Source organism: Ambystoma mexicanum, chromosome 2p (assembly GCF_040938575.1).
Source record: "Ambystoma mexicanum isolate Mex_15411 chromosome 2p, UKY_AmexF1_1, whole genome shotgun sequence".
Lineage (NCBI taxonomy): Eukaryota > Metazoa > Chordata > Amphibia > Caudata > Ambystomatidae > Ambystoma > Ambystoma mexicanum.
The window spans coordinates 177,710,550-177,734,824 of record NC_090923.1 but is presented as its reverse complement, the minus strand read 5'-3'; positions in this window follow the sequence as shown (position 1 = coordinate 177,734,824).

Sequence of the window (24,275 nt, the reverse complement as noted above, 5' to 3'; positions counted from 1 at the left end):
GGCCGTGCGTCATAGGCGCGCTTACGCGCCTGGCCCTTTGGACCAATGAAATCGCGTACGCGTGCTGACGTGCTTACGCGGCCTTTCCTCGGATTCCACGCAGACGTGCATGATTTTCACGTGCCAATTCACTCCGTATCAAGCTGGCCACGCGTTCACACACGGAAGACCACGCTCCTGCCCCTAAGTCCGGAATCCTGCCCCCCAGAGCCCCGAGCACGCTCCCACCTGCCATCTGCTGCTGCCTGACTGCCTGCTGCCCACGTGCCCTGCTGTTTGCTGCCTGCACATCAGCCAGGGGTGCAGTTGCTGTGACCACCCCTGCTGGAACCAAAGACTCCCGACAGCCGTACCATCGCTCCACAGCCCAGCCCCAGGACCCAGTTGGCCACCCACTCCTGCCTCTGGGGTTGCCATGTCAGGGAGCACAACATCTGGCACGACTGGCAACCCCCGGCCAGGGAGGCAGAGGGGCACCAGCTTCAGTGCCACCGAAGTTGGTGTCCTGGTGGAGCGAGTCCTGGGGCAGTATGATGCCCTCTACGGACGGATGCGCCTCGACAAGGAAGGACGGACCAGGATCTGGACGGACATTGTGACTGCCATCAACGCAGAGGGGGTGGCAGTCCGAGAATTCCATCAAGTCAAGAAGCGCTGGGAGGACTACAGGTCCAGGACCCTGAACAAGGCCCGGCGCCTCGTGAAGGCAGTGGATGCCAAGGGGCGGCGGGGCCACTTGTCGCAAGATGAACTTTGGGTCCTGGAACGCATATCCCCAGCGCTCCATGTCCAGGTCCTTGGGAGGCAGACCCGTCTGGAGTCGAGCGGTGAGTGTACATGCATACTGATTGTAAGCTGTGTGTGTGGTGGTGTGCCAGGAGTGTGCATGTTGCACATGTCTTTGTGTGGCCATGTATAAATGTGTGTGTGCAGGGCTGTGAGACAAGCACATGTGTGCCTGTGATGTGTGAGACAAGGATGGTGCATGTGTGTGTGTGTGTGCTTGCAGTGCAAATGCTTGTGTGTGGGCACATGCGTTTGACTGTGCATGTGAGTTGGCATGCTTGTGGTGTGACACATGGATGTTGATTCCATGTGCATTAGTCTGCAGCGTGTGCGTGTGTGTAGTTGTGAAGGGTGCAACAGTGTTGCTACATGGATGCAGGTGACACTGTCATGTTGGAGAGTGAATTGCAAATGTGACATGGATGTTCATCTCATGACTGACAGTTTGCGGAGTGGTACACATGCTTGGATGTGTGCTTTGCATGTGTGCATGTGTATTTGAGTCCGTGTGTATCATGTGATGTGTGGCTCACCTTTGTCTGCTCATGCTGCTGTATGTGAATGTATGTAGCGGGCTGTAGCAATATGGCTGTTGAATGACTCATGTGTGTGCGTTGAGGAGACAAGTGTGTTGGGGATTGTGATGCCAGGTCTGGAGTATGACAATGCCACTCTTGTACAACTGTTATGTGTGTGAGTCAATTGTACAGTGTCCTGATGCCTGTCTCCTGTCTCTCCCTGCCTGCAGCGTCATCTGATGTGGAGGGCGGAGAAGGTGCTGTGGAGCACAGCAGCAGGGATGCCACCGCCAGCCGGAGACGCAAGGCCCGGCTCCCCTCCCCTGTTGTCATCTCGTCGGGGAGTGAGGAGTCCGGTGCTGTGTCCCAGGTCGCAGCTGCCGAGGGGAGGTCCAGGAGGCGCAGGAGGAAGTTGGACTCCTCTGCAGCAGAAGGGGCAGCTGAGACCCCACAGGGTTCCGCGGCGGAAGATGGCAGGGAGTCATCCAGGTTGGTGGTGGGTTTGGTGGAGGAGGAGGCCGTGCAAGGGACTGAGATGGGGTCTGGAGGTGGGCATTCCACTGGTGCTAGTGGTGCAGCACAGGGGCAGGGACAGGAGGCAGCACAGGCCGCCGCGGTGGTGCCTGTGTGTAATCCTGTCCCCGGTCCTGTGTCTGCATCATCTTGCACCAGCAGGGTTGCCCACGTCCGGACCCATTCTCAGGGAGACCAGGCTGTGTTCCTCCATACACTGGGCCTTGTTCCGACCCCCTCCTCACCTGAACCCCCTATGCGCCAGTCGTCCTCCGTGCCATCTTCCTACCCACCTGTCACCTGGGTGCCCTGTGGAGCTGCCTCTGACGATGGGGCCAAGCTGGTGGAGGACACATCCCTGCCCCAGTCGGGAGTCGTGAGTCCAGCAGGGGTGGCCACCGCAACAACAGCACCCCAAACAATGGAGGATGTGCAGGCAGCAGGTGTCAGGGCACCGGCACCAGCACGTCAGCAGCAGGAGGAAGAAGGTGGGAGCCTTGATGGCTCGGGGCCATCACCATCAGAGGGGCAGGCATCAGCCGGAGGGCAGGAGGACCCTGGACGTCAAGTGTCTTCCGTGTGGCAGCGGTTGGGCCATGCCATAGATGCGGAGCGGCGGCGGGCGGAAGAGGCGCGGCTCGCTATGGTCAGGGCGGAGAACTCCATGCGGAGGGCCCTGAGGCGGGCCGAGTGCCTCGAGGCCATCCGCAGGGAGTTGGAGGTGGGTACATCGGCGTCCCTGCGGACCCTCGGGGCTGTGGAACGGGGCCGCCTCCGGGACATCGAGCGGGAGTTCGATGATGCCCTGGCCCGGAACAACGATCAGTGAGCCGCAGGACTTGCCCGCCGCCTTTGTATATAGTTCTGTAGTTTAGTTGTAGTTAGGTTTCCTTTGTTTTAATGTTATTATTTGGTTGCCAAAGGACAATGCACCACATTTTTGTATATAGACAATTTCTTACTTAGTGTAAATAGTTAGGTTTCATTTATTAGGGCTCATGGACCCGGATCATCATGTTGATAGTTTGAGGGATGTTAATATGTGTTTGATTTTTTCACATGAGGCAATGTGTTTCTTCTTTCATTTGTACTTGGATTTGATTTTGGACTTTGATTTTGGACCCCTATTTTACTTAATTTTTGTTAATTTGTGTTCCTGATTTTTTTGGTTGTGCTTTTTTATTATTTAGTTTGCATTGCATGTTTATTGTTATTTTTTATTTTTACCATCCTTGTTTATTTTTAATACATTTTCATTTGATCCTTCAATGTGTTGTATCATCTCATTGCTTTCATGCATGACATGTGGGTTGTTTGGACATTCACTTGCAACATCTGTGTGTGACAGACATGTGTTCATTCATATGATTTACATTGGGTGTGTCACATGTCATTGTGTTTGATATGTGGGTGGATGGGATAGTTGTTTGGGAATTCTTGCAGGGCAGACTGTCCATTACGGTCATGATTGTGTGGGGTTGTGAACCAGGTGAAGGTGGACATGGATGGTACATGGGTGGGGGCCTGCTGGAAGGTGCCCCTGACTACGGGGGGGTGGGGGTGGTAGACATGGGTGGGGGCCTTCTGGCAGGTGCCCCTGACTGCGGGGGGGGTGGGGGTGGTGGGAGGCATGAGCAGGTGTGCAGGGTAGTCCCCTGTGGTGTGGGTTGCATGCAGGGGACGTGGAGGGTGTGAATGGAACACCTGTGAGGACCCACCCAGCAGAGCCGCGTGTGAAACTTCCCGCGCACCCCTGTAAATGACGTACCCTAGTTTTTCGCGTGTAGGATTTCACGCGCACCCCTGGAATTCCCGTAGCCTAGCTTTTCGCGTGTGAAACTTCCCGCGCACCCCTGTAAATGACGTACCCTAGTTTTTCGCGTGTAGGATTTCACGCGCACCCCTGGAATTCCCGTAGCCTAGCTTTTCGCGTGTGAAACTTCCCGCGCACCCCTGTAAATGACGTACCCTAGTTTTTCGCGTGTAGGATTTCACGCGCACCCCAGGAATTCCCGTAGCCTAGCTTTTCGCGTGTGATACTTCCCGCGCACCCCTGTAAATGACGTACCCTAGTTTTTCGCGTGTAGGATTTCACGCGCACCCCTGGAATTCCCGTAGCCTAGCTTTTCGCGTGTGAAACTTCCCGCGCACCCCTGTAAATGACGTACCCTAGTTTTTCGCGTGTAGGATTTCACGCGCACCCCTGGAATTCCCGTAGCCTAGCTTTTCGTGTGTGAAACTTCCCGCGCACCCCTGTAAATGACGTACCCTGGCTTTTCGCGTGTGGAACTTCACACGCACCCCTGATATCGATGTGGCCAGGGCAATCGCGTGTGGGACTTCCCCGCACCCCGGGATACACGTACCCAGGGTAATCGCGCGAGTGACTTCTCGCGCAACCCGTTGTACACACACGCGCAAATTTTTGAACAGTGGGTGTCCGTGTAAATGGCGTACACCTTTGCACATCATTAGTCCTTTGGGGTCACGGTATGGCCCATTGCTGTATGTGGGTGGTATTTGTTGGCGCAGGTTTTGGCGCACTTTCGTTGAGTGCGTCGGGACGCTACCGCCTGCTTACTTGTGGCGTACGTTTTTGGGCCTGTGCGCTGGTTTGATCGAGCGCTGTTTTGCCCTGTTCGAATCCATGAATACGTGTTGCCGGAGAGCGTGTGGGCGTTCCGCGCACTTGCCTCCTGTACTTCCCCGTGCCGCCTACATTCTTCCCCATTCCGAGTGTTGTGCCCCATTTTATTCCCCATTCCGAGTGTCCCGCCCTGTGTTCCGCCTACTTTAGAGCTGTGCGCTGCGCTCGGAGTGATAGCGCAGTGGCCGTGGCGCACGCCGTTGGTTGACCTGTGCGCCGGCGTGCGCCGCTTACTTTTTCAGCGCACGTCCTATGCTTTTCTTACGCACGGACTTCCATGAATCGACGTGCGCTGGTTTCCCTGCGCTTATCGCTATTTTTCGGCGCAGCGCACGTATAGACCCCTCTGCGCCGGAATTTTCGGCGCACATTTATTCCATGAATCGGCCTGTGACTGTCAGCACTATCCTGATTGCTCATCACTAGCACTGCCACGGAGTTAACATTAATATCATCACTGCCACCTAGAAAAGAGGGCTGCTTTGGCCTTAAATGTTAACATCAACCCCAATTAAACGCTAAACCGCAGAATTAACCCATGGTAGCCATCTGTGGCAGAAAGGGGCTGTGCAAAGTTTTTAAATGGGTAGTTCGGTCAGAAATGTTATTGGACCAATCGACTGGGCATGTAGCATACATCTATCGTTCTTAAAAAAATTCTAATGAAACTCACCCGAGTTTTTCTCACTTTACCACATGCGAAAAGAACATGTTGGGTACCGCCATCTTGGGCTAATTGTATCCGTTGATCCATCGCCCTAAATTCAGGTGCCCTTGCGGCACTAATTCAGATCACTCGCCCCTAAAACTAGCATCACTAGACTCTCATGACCCATTTCACAACTCCAATGCACGTCTCATGTCAATGTCCTCGGTGAGCAATCTATTGACATGTCCCCATAAAAATGCCAAGACGCCTCGTTCCAAGACAAGTCTAAACAAACCCGTTCTGATCACACAACTTTGGAGTTTCTTTTCCTTCGTGTCAGGGTATTTCATTTCAAGCTTCCCTGACTTCTTTCTGCGCTGTTTAGCTACCTACCAAGTACGACGCACTGAGAATCAGTACTTATACTGCCTAAAATGAATTAACTCAGTAGTTGCTTTTCATTTCTTATATTATGGACACATATGTTTACCAAGCCAGATTTAAACATTTACTCTTGCAAACTTTAAATGTTTGAGCCTATTAATCTTGTCATTTCATGATGTGTATTTGTAACATGGTTGTTTCTTCGCTTGTTTTTCTTTAACATTCACTGTTAATGGGAACCCACCATGAATGAATGTACACGGGCCATGACAGCGACCAGTGGTGGGAGGAAGGGAATCTCTAATCTATATTATCTTGTGCAGTCGCACTCCGGCTCCTTGAATGTTATTAAAGCAACTTGGGAAGCAGACCTGGGAGTAACGCTGAGTGCGGAACAATGGCTCAGATATTGTCAACTTACCAAGTCGGTGTCTCTGAACTCTGGCCTACGGCTGATACAATTTAAGGTTCTTAACTATCTGCACTACACCCCTGCAAAACTCGCTAAGTTTGTGGTGGACTGCACCGGGTAGTGTCTGAAATGTGACGCTCCGAATGCGGGCGAATTCCATATTTATTGGGCGTGTCCTCTTATAACTGCATTCTGGTGCTCAGTCGCAGATATTCTTGAAAAGATCACGTCAATCCCTGCATCACTATCCCCCTTGAAATACCTGTTTGGGGATATTTATTGGTAAGGTGGCAGAAACTACCAGACGTTTATTTAATGTGACTTGTGTTGTAGCAAAACATTGCATATTGAAATGTTGGAAATCTGTAAATGCACCCCGTATGGATGATTTTCTTTGAGATCTTACACTGGTTAATGAATCTGAGGCGCAATGTACTAACTGTAACAGCAACATGTCGCACCACAGACATTTGGGCCCCGTTTAGACATTATCTGTGTAACATGCTGTCTGATGGTGATACTTCCTCCTCGTCTAAGCCTTGACCTACCACCCTTCTTTGAAGTATATGTTATCATTATTATGTTGTATTGATTGTGATGTACCTGTGATATGTTGGCACTGTGACAAGTCTCAATAAAAACAAAGTTTAAAAAAAAAACATTCACTGTTAATGGGAAACTTCTTTTCTTTTCATGTATACAAACAAAAACGTTTTTATTCATAATACCTTTGATTATGTGCTTCTTCACTATTCAGGAACGATGGCAACAATTCAGCCCTACATATACGATCGTGAATATTCTGAAGAGGAAATCCTGAAAAAGAGAAAAAACAGACATTATGTGGAATCAAATGAAAGTCATGAAATGAAAGTCATGCATATCAATCACCAGAGTCTGAACCCAGTCGCATGGAACACATTTCCACCTGGTGTACTTGCCATTGTTGTGAGCTTATGCCTACTCTGGTGGAGAACTGCGGTTGCAAAGAAACCTCTGACTGCTTGGCCTACATTGGCGAAGAAGACACACCACTGCTATGCATTACCTAGCTGCATGACTTCAGGGACACCTGGCTTACAATATCCGTGTTGCGAATGATGATGGTCCTTATACACGAACCTCGAGCTACAGTTCGCCCTTGTAATCCAAGTAACAAGTAAATTCACTCTGTATATATGATGTGTGTTTAACGATCGAGGCGGCTAACATAATATGTTGTTCCCTTACATCAATATAACTTTGATGAATCACTGTCGAAAGATTTCTTCTGTAAATTGAATAAATTACTCATTGTAATCTGAAAACAAAGTGTTCATCTTTAGAATTATAGTCTGAACAATTACGTTTCTTTCACTTGGAAGTATCTCCCAAACTATTTTTGCTGGAATGTCCATTAAAATTTTTAATTGATCCCTACTTGTAATTACAAGTAGTGTCAGTACTTTGCACAGCGGAACGGTACTTTTTTATTTGTTTATTTATAAATCAACACACAGGAGCTTATACATACACATTACTTATAGCTTATCAAAACATATAAAGCACAGAATCCCCGGTGGGCACCATTCTCGGGTCTCATTCGGCCTGGTCCGGCGGCGGCGACGGATCGTCCATAGAATGAAGGGCTCTGGCAATCAGGTGTGGTTAAATGTCAGGGCCTGGAAGTTCTGATCATAGTCTAGCACCGGTGCCCAAATGTCCATAAATCGATGAAGCAGTCCTGCTTTAGCTGCCGTGACCTTCTCAGCTATCAGAATATCCCAGAGCTTGACCCAGCAGAGGGTCATCAAGGGTCCTTCCGTGGCTTTCCAAGTGCGGGCCACCGTGATTCTGGCTGCCAGCAAAAACTGGGATATTAGGGACGCTCTCCTCCCTGATCTCGGGTATATGTCTGGCAGCGAGATCCCCAGGAGGACTTGCTCAAGCGTTATCGGAATGGTCACCTGAGTGACGTCCTTTATAGTGGCTAGGCAGTGAGACCAGAACTCCTGTACTCTGGGGCAGGTCCACAACATATGGAAGTATGATCCGGGGAGGCCGCAGAGACGCCAGCATTGAGGATCCAGGGCCTGTTGGAAGTGATGGAGGCACGGGGGGGGGGGGTAATACCATCGCAGAAGCAGTTTATGTTGGCACTCCCGGTTGGTGATACAGTGGGATGCTGTGCGCGTTCTAGACCAGATGTCCACCCACGTGTGATCTTCTATGGCAGGCCCAAGGTCCATCTCCCATTGGGACATATAGGAGGGCTTGGAACGGAAAGGGTCATCTTGTAGCAGTTTATAAAGGGCTGAGAACTTCCCCCAGGCCGGCAGGTCGTTCATTGTTAGCTCCAGTGGAGTAAGGGGTCTCGTGGCTGCTGCTCGGGTCCGGGGGTGGGAGCACCAGTGCCTCAGTTGGGCGTAGGAGTATCTGTCTGTCTCTACTAGCTGGAATGCCAATTTACATGGTTCAAAGGTTAGGGGGGGAGTCCCCATCAAAGAGTTGCCCCAGTCTTTCAAGGCCTCCTGCGACCCAGTTCCTAAAGTTCCTTGGATGGGCTCCGGGGGAGAAAACTGGGTTGAGGAAAATTGGAGAGAGTGCACTCAGGTCACGATGCCTGCGGGCCCACTCCCAAGCCTTTATCTGTTGTTTAGTGGCAGTCAGTACTCCCGGCCAGCTCCGGCATAAGGCGGAAGAGAGAAATGGGAGGAGGCGGAGGGGGAGGGGGAGGCAGGATTGCGCAATCTCCACCCATTTCGGCCACCCCGTGGCAAGCCCCCATGCTTGGAGGTGGGCTAGCTGTGCTGCCATTTGGTATTTTTGGAGGTCGGGGACCCCCAATCCACCCAGTCTCGTGCTGGCCATCATCGATCTTCGCGGGATACGTGCTTTCTTCCCTTTCCAGATGAAGTCAACAATCTTCCTTTGGAGCCGCTATAGGGGGGGAGCAGAATTTGGGCTGGGAGGGAGGCAGAGGCATAGAGGAAGCGAGGGAGTAGGTTCATTTTACATGTTGTGATGCGGCCTAGCAGGAAGATTTCTTGCGATTGCCAGCGGGTCAGGTCCTTCTCCAATTCCTTGAAGAGCGGCGGAAAGTTAGTCTGATAGACCTTCGTTGGGTGAGCGGTGATCCGGACCCCCAGGTACGGGATCGAGTGGGTGCTCCATTGGAACGGGCCTCGTTCCTCTAAGGCCTCACGTTCGGCCGGGGTCAGGCCCACTCCGAGTGCCGCTGACTTTTGGAAATGAATGGCGAATCCCGATACCTTCCCGAAGTCGTAGATTTCAGCCAGGGCAGTCTTGAGGGCAACTTTATGTTGCTCGGAGCCAATCTTCAGGCCACTGATCCGGGGGTTTTGCGAATTCGCCGAGCCAGCGGCTCCATGGCCAGAACAAAGAGCAGCAGGGATAATGGGCATCCCTGCCTCGTCCCGCATGTGAGATGGATTGGTTCCGATAGGTGGCCGTTAACTCTTAGCCTGGTTTTAGGGGCTTTGAAGGTCGTGAATATCATCTTCCCGAAGGTCGGGCCAAATCCGAAAGCCTCTAGAGTGAGGCGCAGGTAAGACCAGTCCACCATATCGAAGGCCTTAGTGGCGTGTAGCGCCAGTAGGGCCAGTTGTTGGGAGTCCCGATCGGCAATCTCTATTAGGTCCAGTGCCCTGCGGATGTTATCTTTTGTCGACCTGTAGTTTATAAACCCTGTTTGATCTGGGTCTATGATGCTCGGAAGGATAGGTGCAAGACGGTTGGCCAGGATCTTAGATTATATATTGGCGTCCAAATTCAACAGAGAGATGGGTCTATACGAGTTGATATCTTGGGGGTCCTTTCCCGGCTTGAGGATGAGGACAGTGATGGATTCCTGCATCATTGGGGTGATCGTCCCAGTGGTCACAAATGAGTTGAATAGGCGGGCCAGGGGTGTCGCTAGTTGGGGCCGGAAGAGTTTGTAGAAGCGGGTGGAGAATCCGTCCGGGCCTGGGGCTCTGGGTTTCAAGCTTTTGATGGCTGCCTCCACTTCATCGGTTGTAATGGGCGCTTCGAGTTCTTCGCTGGCCGCCGGGGTCAGATGCGGGGGGCCGCATCTTGGAAGTATGTGCGCTGCTCACCCGGGACCCTCGGGTTGCCGTCATTATTTTTGAGTTGTGGTCGGCCGCTAGGCGTAGTTTCTCGTTGTCCGTGTAGTGGATCGCCGCCCGCAGGTCGCGAAGGCCCAGGATGGTATTTCTGCTCTTCTCCTTGGCCAGCTTGTTAACCAGCAGTTTGTTGGCCTTATTGTTATGGACATAATACCATTGCTTGGTTCTAGTTAGTAGGCTCGCTGTGGCGTCAGCGTAGTGCGCTTCGAGCCTCTTCCTTGCCATTTGCAGGACCCTGTAGGATTTAGGGGCCCAGCCCTTTCTTTTGTGGGTGGCTCCAGCTTCACGGACTTTGGCTTCCAGATCGGCCCGGGCCGCCTGCTTTCTTTTGTGAAATGCGGTGCCTTGGGCGATCAGTTCCTCTCTGAGCACTGTTTCATGGCATCCCAGGTGTTGGCCGGTAGAGGTATCCTCGTCACGGTTTTCTGCAAAGAAGTTTTTTATTGCTCTGGCAATTGAGTCTCTCACTGCCATGTCCCCCAGAATAGGGTCATATAGTCTCCACTGGCGGCGAGGAGGAAGTTCCGGGTCATGGGACAGCAGGGTTAGTGTGACTGGAGCGTGATCCGAGAGGATCCGGGGGCCAATCGCCACATCGTCCGTGAAGGTCAGGATCTGCGGGGAGGTCAGGAGCAGGTCAATCCTGGAGAAGGTGAGATGCAGGTACGAGTAGAAAGTGAAATCTTTCAATACCCTCCAGGAGTCCACAACGTTCAGCGTGCGGAACAGGTGGAGCAGGCCAGTGGCCAACTTCAGATCTCTGGATGTCAGGGGATGGGATCTGTCCTTGAGGGGATCCGGGACCCAGTCGAAGTCCCCTCCCATGACGACCTGATGAATGGGAGGAGAGAGTCTTCCAGGTCTTCGGAGCGTAGGCCGAAATGAGGGTGTAAAGTTGACCAAGGACGAGGCATTTTATCGCGATGAAGCGACCATCCTGACATCGTAGCGAGTCCAGGATCTGTGGCCTCAGATCTTTCGCGAATAGGATAGCGGTGCCTCCCTTCTTAGTTCCATTGGAAGCGAAGAATTGTAGCGGAAAGAGTCTATTTTGCAAGCAAGAGATGTCCGATGGGATTAAGTGAGTTTCATGCAGGAAAGCGATCGAGGTCCTGTCATTCTGTAGCCTTTGCGAAATGGATTTTCTCTTCGGGGGAGAGTTCAAGCCCCTAACGTTCAGGGTGGTGAACTTAAGTTTTAGATGTGGCAGCTGGCTCAGGGGATCCGCTTGCTGTGGGGGGAGGGTAAGGTGGTGGCATCCGCCTTGGAGGAGGGTGTGGACCGCATGGGGTCCGCGGCAAGCTCAAAAGGTTTGGGTGGTTCCAATGCTACATGTTCTGTGCGGGCGTCCTCGCACGTCACTTGGGTTTGTGGTTTCTCTGCACTCTGGACCTGGGGGCCCGATTCGGCTTTGGGGAGGTGGTGTTCGGGGCCGGGCTCATGCAGCCCGGGCAGGATGGGTCTGAGGTCCTGGGGGAGTCCGGACGGAGAATCGATGCTGCGTCGTCGAGGTGGCTGATGGTGCGGGAGATGCCTTTATACGAGAATTGTAGCGCCGTGGGGAAGAGCCACCGGTAGCGGATTTGCTGGTCTCGGAGGAAGAGCGAGAGTGGACAAAGCATCCTCCGCTTCTGGAGAGTTAGAGGGGAGAGGTCCTGGAAGATCTGTAGAGGGACGCCCTGGAAAGAGAGCTCATCCTTTGATCGGCCCATTGCTGCGATGGCCTCCTTAGTGGTATAGAAGTGGACTCTTGTAATTACGTCCGAGGGGGGTCTGTGTTCACTCCCCGGCGGGGGCGCAATCTTTGGGGTTGACCAAGTAGAAGTTGGGCCTCGTCCAGATCCGGCAATAGAGACTGGAAGAAGGTGCTTACATATTCAGGGAGCTCCTTGTCAAGGATTGATAAAGGCACCCCTCGGATGCGCAGGTTGTTGCATCCTGTTTAAATTCGAGAATTTCGGTTCTCTCCATTAAAGTCTGGATGGTGCGCTGCATCTCCGTTAGTGAGTTGGAGTGATCTATGGCTAGGTCCTCGGCCTCCCCCATCCTCTGCTCAATGCTACTGACCCTTTGGTCAGTGTGTTCCAATTTAGCAGTGAGTTCCGTCATGCAGGTTATGAATTATGATTTGATGTCCGACATGAAGGCCTGGAGGTCCTCTTTAGTTGCGAGCATCCCATTGTCGTCGGTCGCCTTCTGAGGTGTAAGTTTAGGGGGGTCTGTTATCTTTCCTTTTTCCAAAGCCTGTAGCATGGTGGAAATGTCAGCCGATTTGGAGGACTTCAATGCTTTGGACATGGCTTCGGAGACGGGGGCATGCTCTGGGGGCCCGGGCCGGGATCCGCGTGCCGCAGGGACCAGGAAAGGCGGAAGCCAAGGCAAGCGGGGATGGAGAGGGCCGGAGCGCCCCATAAGGTTGAGTAGGTAGGAAGAGCCTCCAGGCCTCCAGAAGGTGGTGTAGGTCGCCATGATGGAGCGGCCTCACAGTGCAAGGTGGCTACGGGTCTCCAGGTAGCCCTCTGCGGCAGAGACCAGGATGCAGTTGGCGGTAGTTGGCTCTCCCCGGCTGGCGAAGAAGGGAAGTGGGCAGGGGCACCCCAGGAAGGCAAGGGAGGCATCACGGTCCTACAAGAAGGGGGCAGCATAGATCTGCATGGGTTAGCAGGCCGCTGGGGGGGGCAGATGTTGCGGGCCTCAGAAGGCTAGGCCACCCCCAGCATGGGATACCTCCAAAGGACAGCTGAAGGCAAATGGAGCCAGCGGGGAAAAAAGAGAGAGTCCCCAAAGCCCTCGATGCAGGAGAAAGCAGGGCCTGCTACATCTGTTGGAGGGCAACAGTGCTCACCTGGGTGGCGCGTGGTCCCCTCGCGAGGGGCGCGCTATGAATGGTAGATGGGGGGGCCCTTTTCCAGGAGGGCGCACAGCAAATTCAGCTCCTCGGCTGAGGCTCCCGGAGGCCCGGTGCGTGGATTACGCTGGTGGTGGGCTCAATGAGGCATCGGGCGGTGTCCAATGACGGGCAGTAGGCTGGGCCCCCGGGCGGGCAGGGCCAGGGCCATCAGCGCTCCCCTAAAGCGCGCCGGAGAGGCTCCGATTTCCGATGTCTGCTGCGCGCCGGGGAAGAGGAGTTGGCAGGGTGCCGAAGCGCGGGCTCAGGGGAGCAGCCGCCATCTTGGTTGCGGTGCCAGCCGCCGGAGGAGCGTTTCTTTTACCGCGTTTACAGCGATCCAGGGGCGTTAAGCTCCCAGGTTGCAGGCGATGGTGCTGGGGATGTTTCGCTGCATTAGTATATCGGTGTTCATGGCGGGCATAGCAGGAACCAGGAGAAAATAGCTTTTAGCCGCGGGCCCATGCAGAGGCCATTAGTGGAGCTGATTCATCGATGGCGCTCCAGGCCACGCCCTGGAAAGGTACTTTTTAACGCATGACAATGCCTTGACATTTTAGAAGGTAGTGCAAAGAAACAGAAAATTCAATTATTGGGTTCATTCAAGTAAACTATTTCTGTATCTCTTGCACAGATGGTACAGACTTGTGGCATAGCATGCCTTTACATGGTGGATTCATGGAAGACTGGGATTTCATGTTCGACGAGTAATACCTGCCCGTGTGATTTGAGCCATTTGTGATGAATTCCCCAGTGACAACGGACAATACCGTGGATTTATACAGACAAGGCCTCGACCGCAGCAGTATAATTTGTAGTATCAATGCCATCCACTTCAACAAACTAAATAAAAAAATCAAAATATTAGTTAATCTGAACAGTTGTTAGAAATTATTTGTAAGTCTACAACACGTCCAAACATCTAGCATCCAAAATGCCTTAGCTAATAAAATTGTCACCCTCCAAACCAAAATTGCCAAGAAGAAAGCCGCCGTGAGCCCGACAAAAACCCATACCTCCTACCAAAATGACGTACCTAGTTCAGCCACCCAAAATAGCCACGAACCCTTCAGATTCACCAAAATCTCCACTTTGGAAACTGAAAAGGTGATTTTATCACTAAAGCCCTCTAACTGCCAAGGCGACAGTTGCCCAGCACAAGTTATTAAGGACGCAGCAAGAGATTTAGCACCCTTCATCTCAAAACTAATTAACGCGTCTTTCAGAACAAGTGTGGTACCCGCTAACCTCAAAGAATCTTGGTTATTGCCCTTGCTTAAAAAACAGACCCTTGACCCAGCTATCCCTACCAACTATAGGCCCATCACCGCGGTCCCATTTTTCCTTAAAATCATAGATAGAGTAGCCTACCTCCAGATCCAAAACTATCTGGAGACGCACCAACTACTAGGATCCCGCCAATCCGGATTCAGACCACTTCATGGTACCGAAACGGCACTCATTGACCTTAAGACACAAATCGACGAGTTGAAGGATAAAGGTAAAACAGCTATGCTCCTACTCCTTGACCTATCGGCGGCCTTTGACCTGGTGGACCATGCAGTGTTATGCGACCACTTAGCGTCTGCCGCCCACTTCTCAAGTGAAGCTATAGACTGGGTACAATCCTTCCTAGCCAACCGTACGATGAGAGTGTTCTCCCCTTTAGCATCAGCGGACCCAATTCAAATCACCTGTGGCATCCCACAAGGTTCATGTGTCTCTCCCACAATATTTTCACTAAGCCACTCTTCGACAAACTTGACAGACTGGGGGTAACCCATACTAATTATGCGGATGACACGTAGATACTCATACCACTTTCTGGCAACTTTGTAGAAGACTCAGCTCTAGTAAACAAGATCTACCTCCTCATTCAGGCATGGATGGCCTCACACGGCCATCCATGCCGGAATGGATGGCCTGAATGGATGGCTGACGACAAAACAGAGATACTGATCCTGGGTTCCGACTCCAACCTCAAAAAACTCAATCCTAACTACTGTGCCTTCAACATAGACGGCAACATAATTAAAGTAGCAACCGAGGTTAAAACATTAGGTTTCTACCTCGACTCCACTCTATCCCTGAAAAAACAAGCTAATGCCCTTGCCTCATCCACAGCGTACACTTGCAAATGAATCAGATCCTGTAGACCCTACCTTTCCACAACTAATTGTATCACACTAGCCAATGCCCTAGTAATGTCTAAATTAGACTACTGTAACGCCCTCTATGTGGGTGCCAGCAAAACAGTCATAAAAAAATTGCAAATACTCCAGAACAATGCGCTAAGAGCAGCCCTGGAAATACCCCGTAGAGCCCATATCTCTAACATTAGGAAAGACTACCAGTGGTTAAAAATTAGCGATAGAGTCCTCCTCAAGACACTATCCCTCACCTACAAAGGCCTGAATAACACCGCACCCCCTTACATTGCGGCTAGACTGACTAGAAAATCTAATACTTACCATACTAGGGCTTCTAACCACCTACTACTTGAAACACCCAGATTTAGACTATCTAAAGCGGGTAGAATAAGCTTCCCTGTTAAAGATGCCCATGCCTAGAACGCACTGCCTTCTGCGCTGAGAACTAATCTACCTTACACCAGATTCAGACGCAGAGGCGCTAAGGCGGGTGCTACTACTAGCCGACTGCCCTGTTACTCGATAACAGTCCTTCTTACACCGTGTATTCTTGTATCGCTGTTTATGTTCTGTATGTTTCCTATGCATGTAACTCATGCTTAAATATTCTTGTATCTGCTGCGCCCGGCTACCCCTGGCTTTGGAGCGCATTATCAAATAATAAACTAAACTAAACTAAGAGTATCGTCGTAAAAGATTGGTGTGCTTTAACAGGTTTACTGGCCTATCGCGCTCTCCTCAGTCACATCCATCCCCCCTCTGCTAACAATGGCTGTTCCCATCTGTGGGTGTGTGCTCGCAAGGGGGCTGGGAGGATGGGATGCTCAAGGTGCTGAATACCATCTACACCACAAAGGGTTCTTTGACATGGGGACCCTTATCCACATGGCCACCCCAGACCCAGTGTCTCCATGCTCCCCTTTGAAGACCCCGTCCCTGCAATCAACATATGTCTGTGTCCTATGATTGTGTTCCAGGCTTATCGCGCTCGCCTCATCCACATCCATTACCCTCCGGAATCAATGACAGTTAGCACCTGTGGGTGTGCGCTCACAAGGGGGCTGCACTGGTGTGGTCGAGGAGATCAAACATTGTCATAGAGGCCTGGTGGGTGTGAACGAACATTTCAGACATTCACAGAAACACCCACTTCTGTAATCCTTTATAAACAATGTGGGAGTTAACAAGAAAACATCTGTGAGATTGACAATGGATATCGCCAGCCCTCCACTTTTTACCTCGCTTGCTGAGTCGGCTCATCTGTAACGGTTAATTAACTTTTACTATTGTTTCTGTAGTGTCAATGTTTTCTGCTGGGCCACTTTTTATTGCTTTATACTCAATGTACACCCTATTCTCATTTTATTTTATTCAAAAGGTCTACACCATTCTCAACCATCCTATGCATTTTATCTCTGTAATTAGCATATAACATTACATAGTATTGTTTCCAAATGTAATCTTTTGTAATGCATGTTTTCAATGCAATGTTTGCTTTAGGTGCAATTTGTCATAAAGTACATTTTTTATTATCAAAGGAATATGATGTTTGATGTACTCACTGTGATACTTTTTTAATACTAATATTTATTTAAATAATAATTCTTTTATTGTTTGGTTTATATAAACCTTTTACAATTTGAAAACATTTTCTAAACAAATTTCAAATATTTACAGAACAGTACATATATTTACAACCACTAAAATTTACAAATCAAGTTCCCATGTTTATACCCTCTATGATTTTGACCAGACAAGCACATCTTTTCTTAAAACAGACTATCAGGTTCTCTTATAACAACTTATTTCTATACATTAATTATACAAATCGTTTTACCAATTCAAATTAATAGTTCATCAATTACTGTATTGTAATTTTATTCTAATGAATTCTCTCCACCTCCTTTATTCCTCTAATCTATACACCCTGTTTTGAGTATGTTTTTCTTTCTTCTTTTAGCAACAACGGGCACATGTATAGAAACCAGCTAAACAATTACACCATCCAAGAGATTCATTCTAGTGAGCATATGGTGGTTGGGAACGAAAGTACTTTCAATTTCAAGGATGTTGAGTTGCCATTTAACATATTATACCATAATTTGTCTCTATTAACATTTGAAATGTCCATCGCATACCTATAAAAGTATTACATTCTTAGCAAATTTAGGTTAGAGCACACCAGCAGTAGATGCGACAATGATTCTTTGACCTCTGGTTGCTTACAAAATCTACAGCCAACAAAACCTGTAGCATTGATTCCTCTAATTACTAATATTTCATTACTGTTCATAACGTTAAATCGAAAGCGCATCATCCTATTTCTAAACAGCCTTGATGGGTACTTTAGCAGATAGTTCTCTGGTTTTGGACACCATTTCCAAAAAGATACCACTTATGCATACATTTTCGAATTCAGCAATATAATGTTATTCTCTATCCAATCAAATGCTTTAACAGTTTCTTTTACTTTTGTTGGCTTACTTATCAGGGTCTGTAACGACAAACCCACACTTAACAGTGTCTTGACACAAGACTCATTTAGGGACAGCATAAAGTTACTCTTCTTGTCTACACACAAATAATAGTACAAAGAGTAATTTTTTGCCATAAGACATTTTCGCAACAATCATAGTTTTTTTGATTTTCATATTGCAAGCAATCGAAGTCAGACCTAGCTCATAACGGATCATCCTAAAGGGTAAACAGCTTGGTATGAAGAATAGGATTTTGCGCCATATTATGGTTTCCAGCTGTTTCAGAAAGTGCATCATAGATTCTGGGAGAAACTCATAGGTTAGTATTGGTATTATTTTTAACCTGTAAAATTGTATAGCTTTGATTTGGTACAAGGCCTTTTTTGCTTTAAGTATCAAAGTGTTTTTTACTAGCACATTCGAATAAGAATTATATACAAAGTAGCCCAGAAATCTTAATATTGTTTGGCTCTTCATTTTGGTACCACCACAGCGTATGTTTCTCCTTTTCACATCCTGCATAGAAAATTACTGTTTTACTTGGATTGATTTTTAGTTTTCTTTCTAATATCTAGTTGCCAAAGTCATTTATTCGTCTCTGTAGGCCTATTTTGGAGCCATCTATCAGTAAAAAATCATCAGCATACGTAATCCATCGTATCACGATGCCACCTATCTTTAAACCAATTAACCCACTCGTATTTAGTTTTTTTCCGGCTTCAGCCACATATAGATTGAATAAGGTGGCTGCGAGCCTACATTCTTGTTTTAGTCCATTTGAGGTGTTTATAATGCCAGTTAGAAGTCCCTTATTATTTAGCCTAACCCTCATAACCGTTCCAGAGTATAGATTAATAATAATATTTAATAAACCATTGTCGATACCCAATAATACTAGTGTTTTCCACAATGTGGGTCTATCAACTAAGTCAAAGGCGGACGTCAAATCCATTGATGCTACACATAGAGGATCATACCTTTTGTATTTAATCGAGTTCAACTTGTGATGCAATACTTATTTAAATGCCTTAAACAGATCATAGGGACAATCCAACAATGCCTTCTTGTATCATGTTGGGTTGCACTAATAACAGCCATGCTAAAGGTCAGAGAACAGCCCTGCATGTATTTCCAAAGGATTTAAATTTAATAATAAAATGGTTCCTGAGCTGCGGATTTCCAGTGTCCGAAATTGAAAGAAGAGCCAAGCATGTCTTGGATGACATGAGGGGCAATTGATTTCCGTATTATGCACTTAAGTCTCACTCAGCTGTCAAACATTCCTCTGACATCTGCCGCCTCCTGGAGGAAATTGACCTCGATGTCCTCGGTCTCACCGAGACATGGTTCACGGCCAGCTCTGTCACAAGCTTTGACACTCTCCTCCCTGACGGCTATAAGATATTCTCTGTGCCCAGGTCCAACCGTTCCAGAGGGGGTGTAGCCCTGATCTTCCCCGAGTGGATTCCTGCCTCTGTCATTCCTACGCAGGCCTACTCCTCTTTCGAATGCCTCGTCTGCAGGCTCACTCTCTCTCTCTCCTCGCCATTCCCTTAATGTGCCTGCTGTCTATCGGCCACCTGGTCAGATCTCCTCCTTCCTCTATAAGTGGGCGGACCTCGCCTCTTCCCTCCGGGTCTCGACCACTCGCCTCCTCCTTCTTGGAGACTTTAACATCCACCTGGATGCTTCCTGTCCATCCTCTGGACTCTTTCGCAACCTCTGCGACTCTCTTTCACTCTCTGTTCTCCCATCTGGCCTGACTCACTCTGCAGGGCACACTTTGGGTATTCTGATCTCGTCAGACCATCCCATTTTCTATACCTCTCACCACTCCTCTCTCCTGGAGTGATCAATTTCTCCTTTCCTCCCAGCTGACCCTCTCTAACCCTCAGTCCAAGCCAACTTCAGCACTGCCATCCACCTTCTCGGTCATCCGACCCATGAAGCGCGTGTCAGATGAGGCTTTCGCCGCCACTTTATCACACCCCCCACCTTTGGCGGACTCACACCCTGACACAGCCCTTTCCATGCTCCAATTTGCTATATCTGATACTCTTGATGTTCTTGCCCTGAGGATCCGCTTGAAGCCCAAAGCCAAGTGCAACTCCTGATATGACTCAGACCTTGTCACCCTCAAACGGAAGTTCAGGGTGGCTGAGAGGAAATGGCGTGCTTCTGGTACATCCTCTGACAAACTGGCCTGCCGTCTGCTCCAAAGGCAATACTGGCTCTTTGTCCGCACCAAGAAGAGAGCTCACATCCACGCCTGCATCTCTGTGGAATCTAACAACTCAGCCGAACTCTTTAAAATCTGCAAGGAACTGGCCTATCCTGCAGCAGTTGTGGTTGTTTGGTTCCCTTAATTCCCTTTGTTCCCTCCTCCTTCCCTCCTTCTGCACTCTCCTCACCTGAGCTGCCGGAATCGTTGTCCGTAGACTGTAGGTTTCGCCTGGCCAGGTAATCCTTCTCCCTTCTTGGATGAACGTGCTTGTCACGGAAGGAAGCCTCAGTTACTGCTAGGAAACAGCAGTTCCATGGCCCCTTTTCCAGAATCAAGCAGGAGGAAGGGAAAAACCCAATCGGGAAGAAAAAAAACCTTCGTAACACTTGAGTTCTCTTCTTTTTCCTCTCCGTAGGTGGCGGTGAAGGCTGAGCAGAAGCGAACTAGCAGAATGGCGTGAAGATCGGGCAGCGCCTTTGAGAGGATCGATGAGGAAAACAATGCTGGCAGATGATACTTCCGAAAGGTAAGCGGGTGACGGGTGAGTCCGCCCAGTCGCTCCGCAAGAGAGAGCCGGATCTGGTAAGGAAAGGAATAGAGGGCAGTAAGGGATCCGGGGAGCCCAGCCAGAAAGGCGGAAGAGAAGGGAGACAGAAACAGGTATGATGGAGAAAGGCAGGTCCGGAGAAAATAAAAGAACCAGACCTAACGAAAACACAGGAGAGTGCCCAAAGGAAGAAAGGCAGGTGTCAGCAAAAGCACTTGGCGAGAACAGCAAAGCAGAAGACAGCGGAGCGAGGAAAGGCTGCAGCAAAGCAAGCGGCGCCAAGCCTCAGGAGCGCATAAACCCGGAAGGGAGACTTCCGATGCGGGTTGCAACACGGAGTCTGCTGGGAAAAAGGACGTTTTAAACTCCCGGCAGTCACCGCCCACAGAAATGGCCGAGAATGATGACCATAGAAAGAGGACTAAAACACACCGCCCCTTTGCCACCACCTGTAACACGGAAGAATCCGCCAATTGCAGCGGCGGCAGATGACAGCAGTCTCTACCTCTCCTGTCCCTTCCCAGGCCCTCTATGTGGCTCTGGCTTCTCATTTCATTTCTAAAACCCAGGACATCCTGTCCTCTCTCTCTTCCTCTTCCCCTCCTCTCTGTACTCCCTGCTCTTCCTCTGGCCCTTCCACGGCCACCTTGCCTCCCTCCTTCTCTGCCTTTCCCTTGTTCTCCCCAGACAGGGTTTCTAGACAAGTCCGATCTATGAAAGTCTCGTCAAAACAGGTTCATCCCTGTTCCTCCAAAACCATCAAGAACCAAATTGACTCCCTGGCTCCTGCTCTGGCCGACTTCTGCAACCACTCCTTCACCACTGGAGTCTTCCCATACCCCCTGAAGCACTCCCTTGTACACCCTCTTCTTAGGAAACCCGTCCTGCCAAGCTAACTATCGCCCGATCTCCATCACTCCTTTCCTGGGCAACCTCCTGGCAAAGCTGGCCATCTCCCAGCTTAATGTTCACAGCAAATCTGTTGGTTGTCTTCATGATCATCAGTCTGGCTTCAGAGCTGCCAGAAGCATGGACAATTCTCTCCTGAATATCCGTGAAGACCTGCTCTCCAACCTTGATTCCAACACCCCCTGTGTCCTCATCTTACTTGATCTCTCTTCAGCCTTTGACACGGTCAACCATGCCACCCTGCTCAACCGTCTCTGTGATAACCTGGGTATCACCGGTCAGACCCTGGCGTGGCTGACTTCTTTACTCTCTGATCAACCCTCCCAGGTCCAACTTGGGTCCTTCCTCTCCTCTATCTCTATCTCTATCTCTATCTCTATCTCTATCTCTATCTCTATTTCTATCTCTATCTCTATCTCTATCTCTATCTCTATCTCTATCTCTATCTCTATCTCTACCTGTGGTGTTCCCCAGGGGTCTGACCTCTTTCCCTCACTGTCCAACCAATACCTGGCACTTCTTGCCCACTGCATTGCCGCTCTCTGCCCCAACTTCCAGTGCTATGCGGATGACACTCAGCTCATTTTCAGGCTACCTTCAGCCACCTCTTCTTCTTCACTCATCTCTGACTGTCTGTCTGCTATCCAGGAGTGGTGTTCCGCCAATGATCTCTGCCTTAATGCCAGTAAGACTGAGATTCTCATCATCGGCACACTGTTGTGAGGCCTCCTGCCTACAAATTACGCAGCGACACGGGTGTGCATCTTCACAACTCCTTTATTAAACAGTAACTCCCGACCCCTTGACTTTCCCGCTTTCCCTTCCCCTTTCCCCTCCCCCTTTCCCTCTGTCCCTCTCCTTTTCTTAAAGGGCCCGTGTCCCTTTTCTCTGCACAACACCCCCCCTTACTTATCGTCGAAGTCCGTCTTTACATTTCTTCAATGAGCCGAGTGGGCCGTCTGGCTAGCCGGTGGGGTCGCTCGGCTCGCTCTTCCCTTTCGTCCTCCTGGCCGGCCGGTAGCGGCGCCTCGGGCGGATCGGGAGGGGTCTCTGGGTCCATAGGGTCTTCTTCCTCAAGAGGCATGTCTTCATGTCCATCTTCTTGGAACATTCGTCTGAAGTATGACGCGTTGCGGGTTATTTCACCCTGGTCTCCCAGGGCGGTGATCATGGGTCCTTTCACTTCCGTCACTATCATGGACTCGGGCCGATGTCTCGAGTCCGTTTTCCGGCGTTGGGCCTGCCTGACCAGCACTGTTTCTCCTACGGGGATCAGGGGTTCCTTGGCCTTCTGCTTCCGGTCAGTCCATTCTTTGGCTTTTTGTCTTTTCTCCGCTTCTCGTTGTCGTATCTCATCATCCTCCTCCGGTGTGTAGTCCTCGAGTTGGGGAAGCCTGGACCTTGGTTTGTGTTTGATCATAAGTTCGGCTGGGGTGTACCCAGTTGCCTCGTGGGGGGCATGCCGGTAGCTTCGTAGCATTTGTGAGATGGCTTGTGGCATCGAGGCTTGGTCTGTTGCTGCTTTTTGGCATGTGCGCTTAATGTTCGCCATAAATCGCTCCACCATCCCGTTGGCCTGGGGCCATAGTGGTGTGATCTTCTGGTGGTGGAATCCGAAGTGCGCCGCAAATTTCCTAAACTCTTTTCCTTGGAATGGGGATCCATTGTCCGTTTTCACTACGTTGGGGATGCCCCATTCGCTAAATACTTCGTCTATTGGGCCTACCACGTGGTGGAAGGCCGTGGATTGTACGTGCTTTACCAGTGGGAATCGGGAGTACTCATCTATGGCCACCAGCAGGTGACCCCCCTCTTTGAGTGGGCCGTAGAAGTCAAGTGCTACTCGCTGCCAAGGTCCATCAGGGAGCGGAACTATGCGCAGGGGGCAGGGTGGTGAGCCGGCCGCATTTACTTGGCAAGGGTTGCATTGTCTTAGTATGTCATCCACAATGGTGTCCATGTGGGGGAACCACACCTGGTTTCTCAGTATCTTTTTTGTGTTCGCCGCACCTCGATGACCTTCGTGAGCGATCATGACTAGTGGTTTTCTAAGACTTTTGGGTGCTACCAGGCGGTTCCCTCTGAGCAGTGTGCCTTGGCTTGTTGTGGCCAGTTCGTTGTGTATTTTTTCCATTCTGGCCAAATCTCTTCTGTCTACTTCCCCCCTCTCCTGACTCGAAGTGTTGGTTGGCCGCCTGTCGCCACTTGTTGGTGTTGGTGAGATGGACGGCCACCTTGATGGTGGGGTCAGCTCTGCTCTTTTCCGCAAATAGTTTGGCAGTGATGGCCGGGGGAAGGGCATTGTGTGATAGGTATGCGATGTATCCATCGGCTTCTCCTTGCATTGCGGTGTCTGGTGCTTCTTCCGGGTGTCGTGATAGATAGTCTGCTGGGTTTTGGTCGCCCCCAGGCTTGTGAATGATGGTATAGTCATATTCCTGGAGGCGGATGCCCCATCATTCGATGCGTGGAGGCATCTTTATTCTCGGGTTGCCAAATAGGGCCTGCAAGGCCTGGTGGTCCGTAACGAGGGTGAACGTTTGTCCGATGACAAAATGATGAAATTTTTCGCACGCCCATACTGCCGCCAGCCTCTCTAGCATCCGCAATGATTTCTGTTTGCCATCTCGGATTGAAGTATGCCAGTTGGCGATTGGCAGCTAGCTCTTGTTTTATTGTGGCGAAGGCCTGTTGGCATTGGTCCCTCCACTGGAAGGGTTGGTCTTTTTTTAGTAGCTGCTGCAGTGGGCATGTTAGTGAGGCGTATTGTGGAAGGTAGCGGGCGCAGTATCCCGCCATGCCCAGGAATGAGCGGAGTTCGGAGGCGTCCTGTGGGCTGGGCAGGTTGGTAATGGCGCGGATCTTGTCCGGGTCTACTTTGATTCCTTGGTCCGAGAAGATGTGTCCGAAGGAGCATAGGGTGCGTGTGTTGATTTCGCATTTCTGGCTGTGAAGTGTCAGTCCGGCGTCCTGTAGAATGCGGCACACTTGATGTAGGGCTGTGTCATGCTGATCCTGCGTGACACCAAAGATGAGGATGTCGTC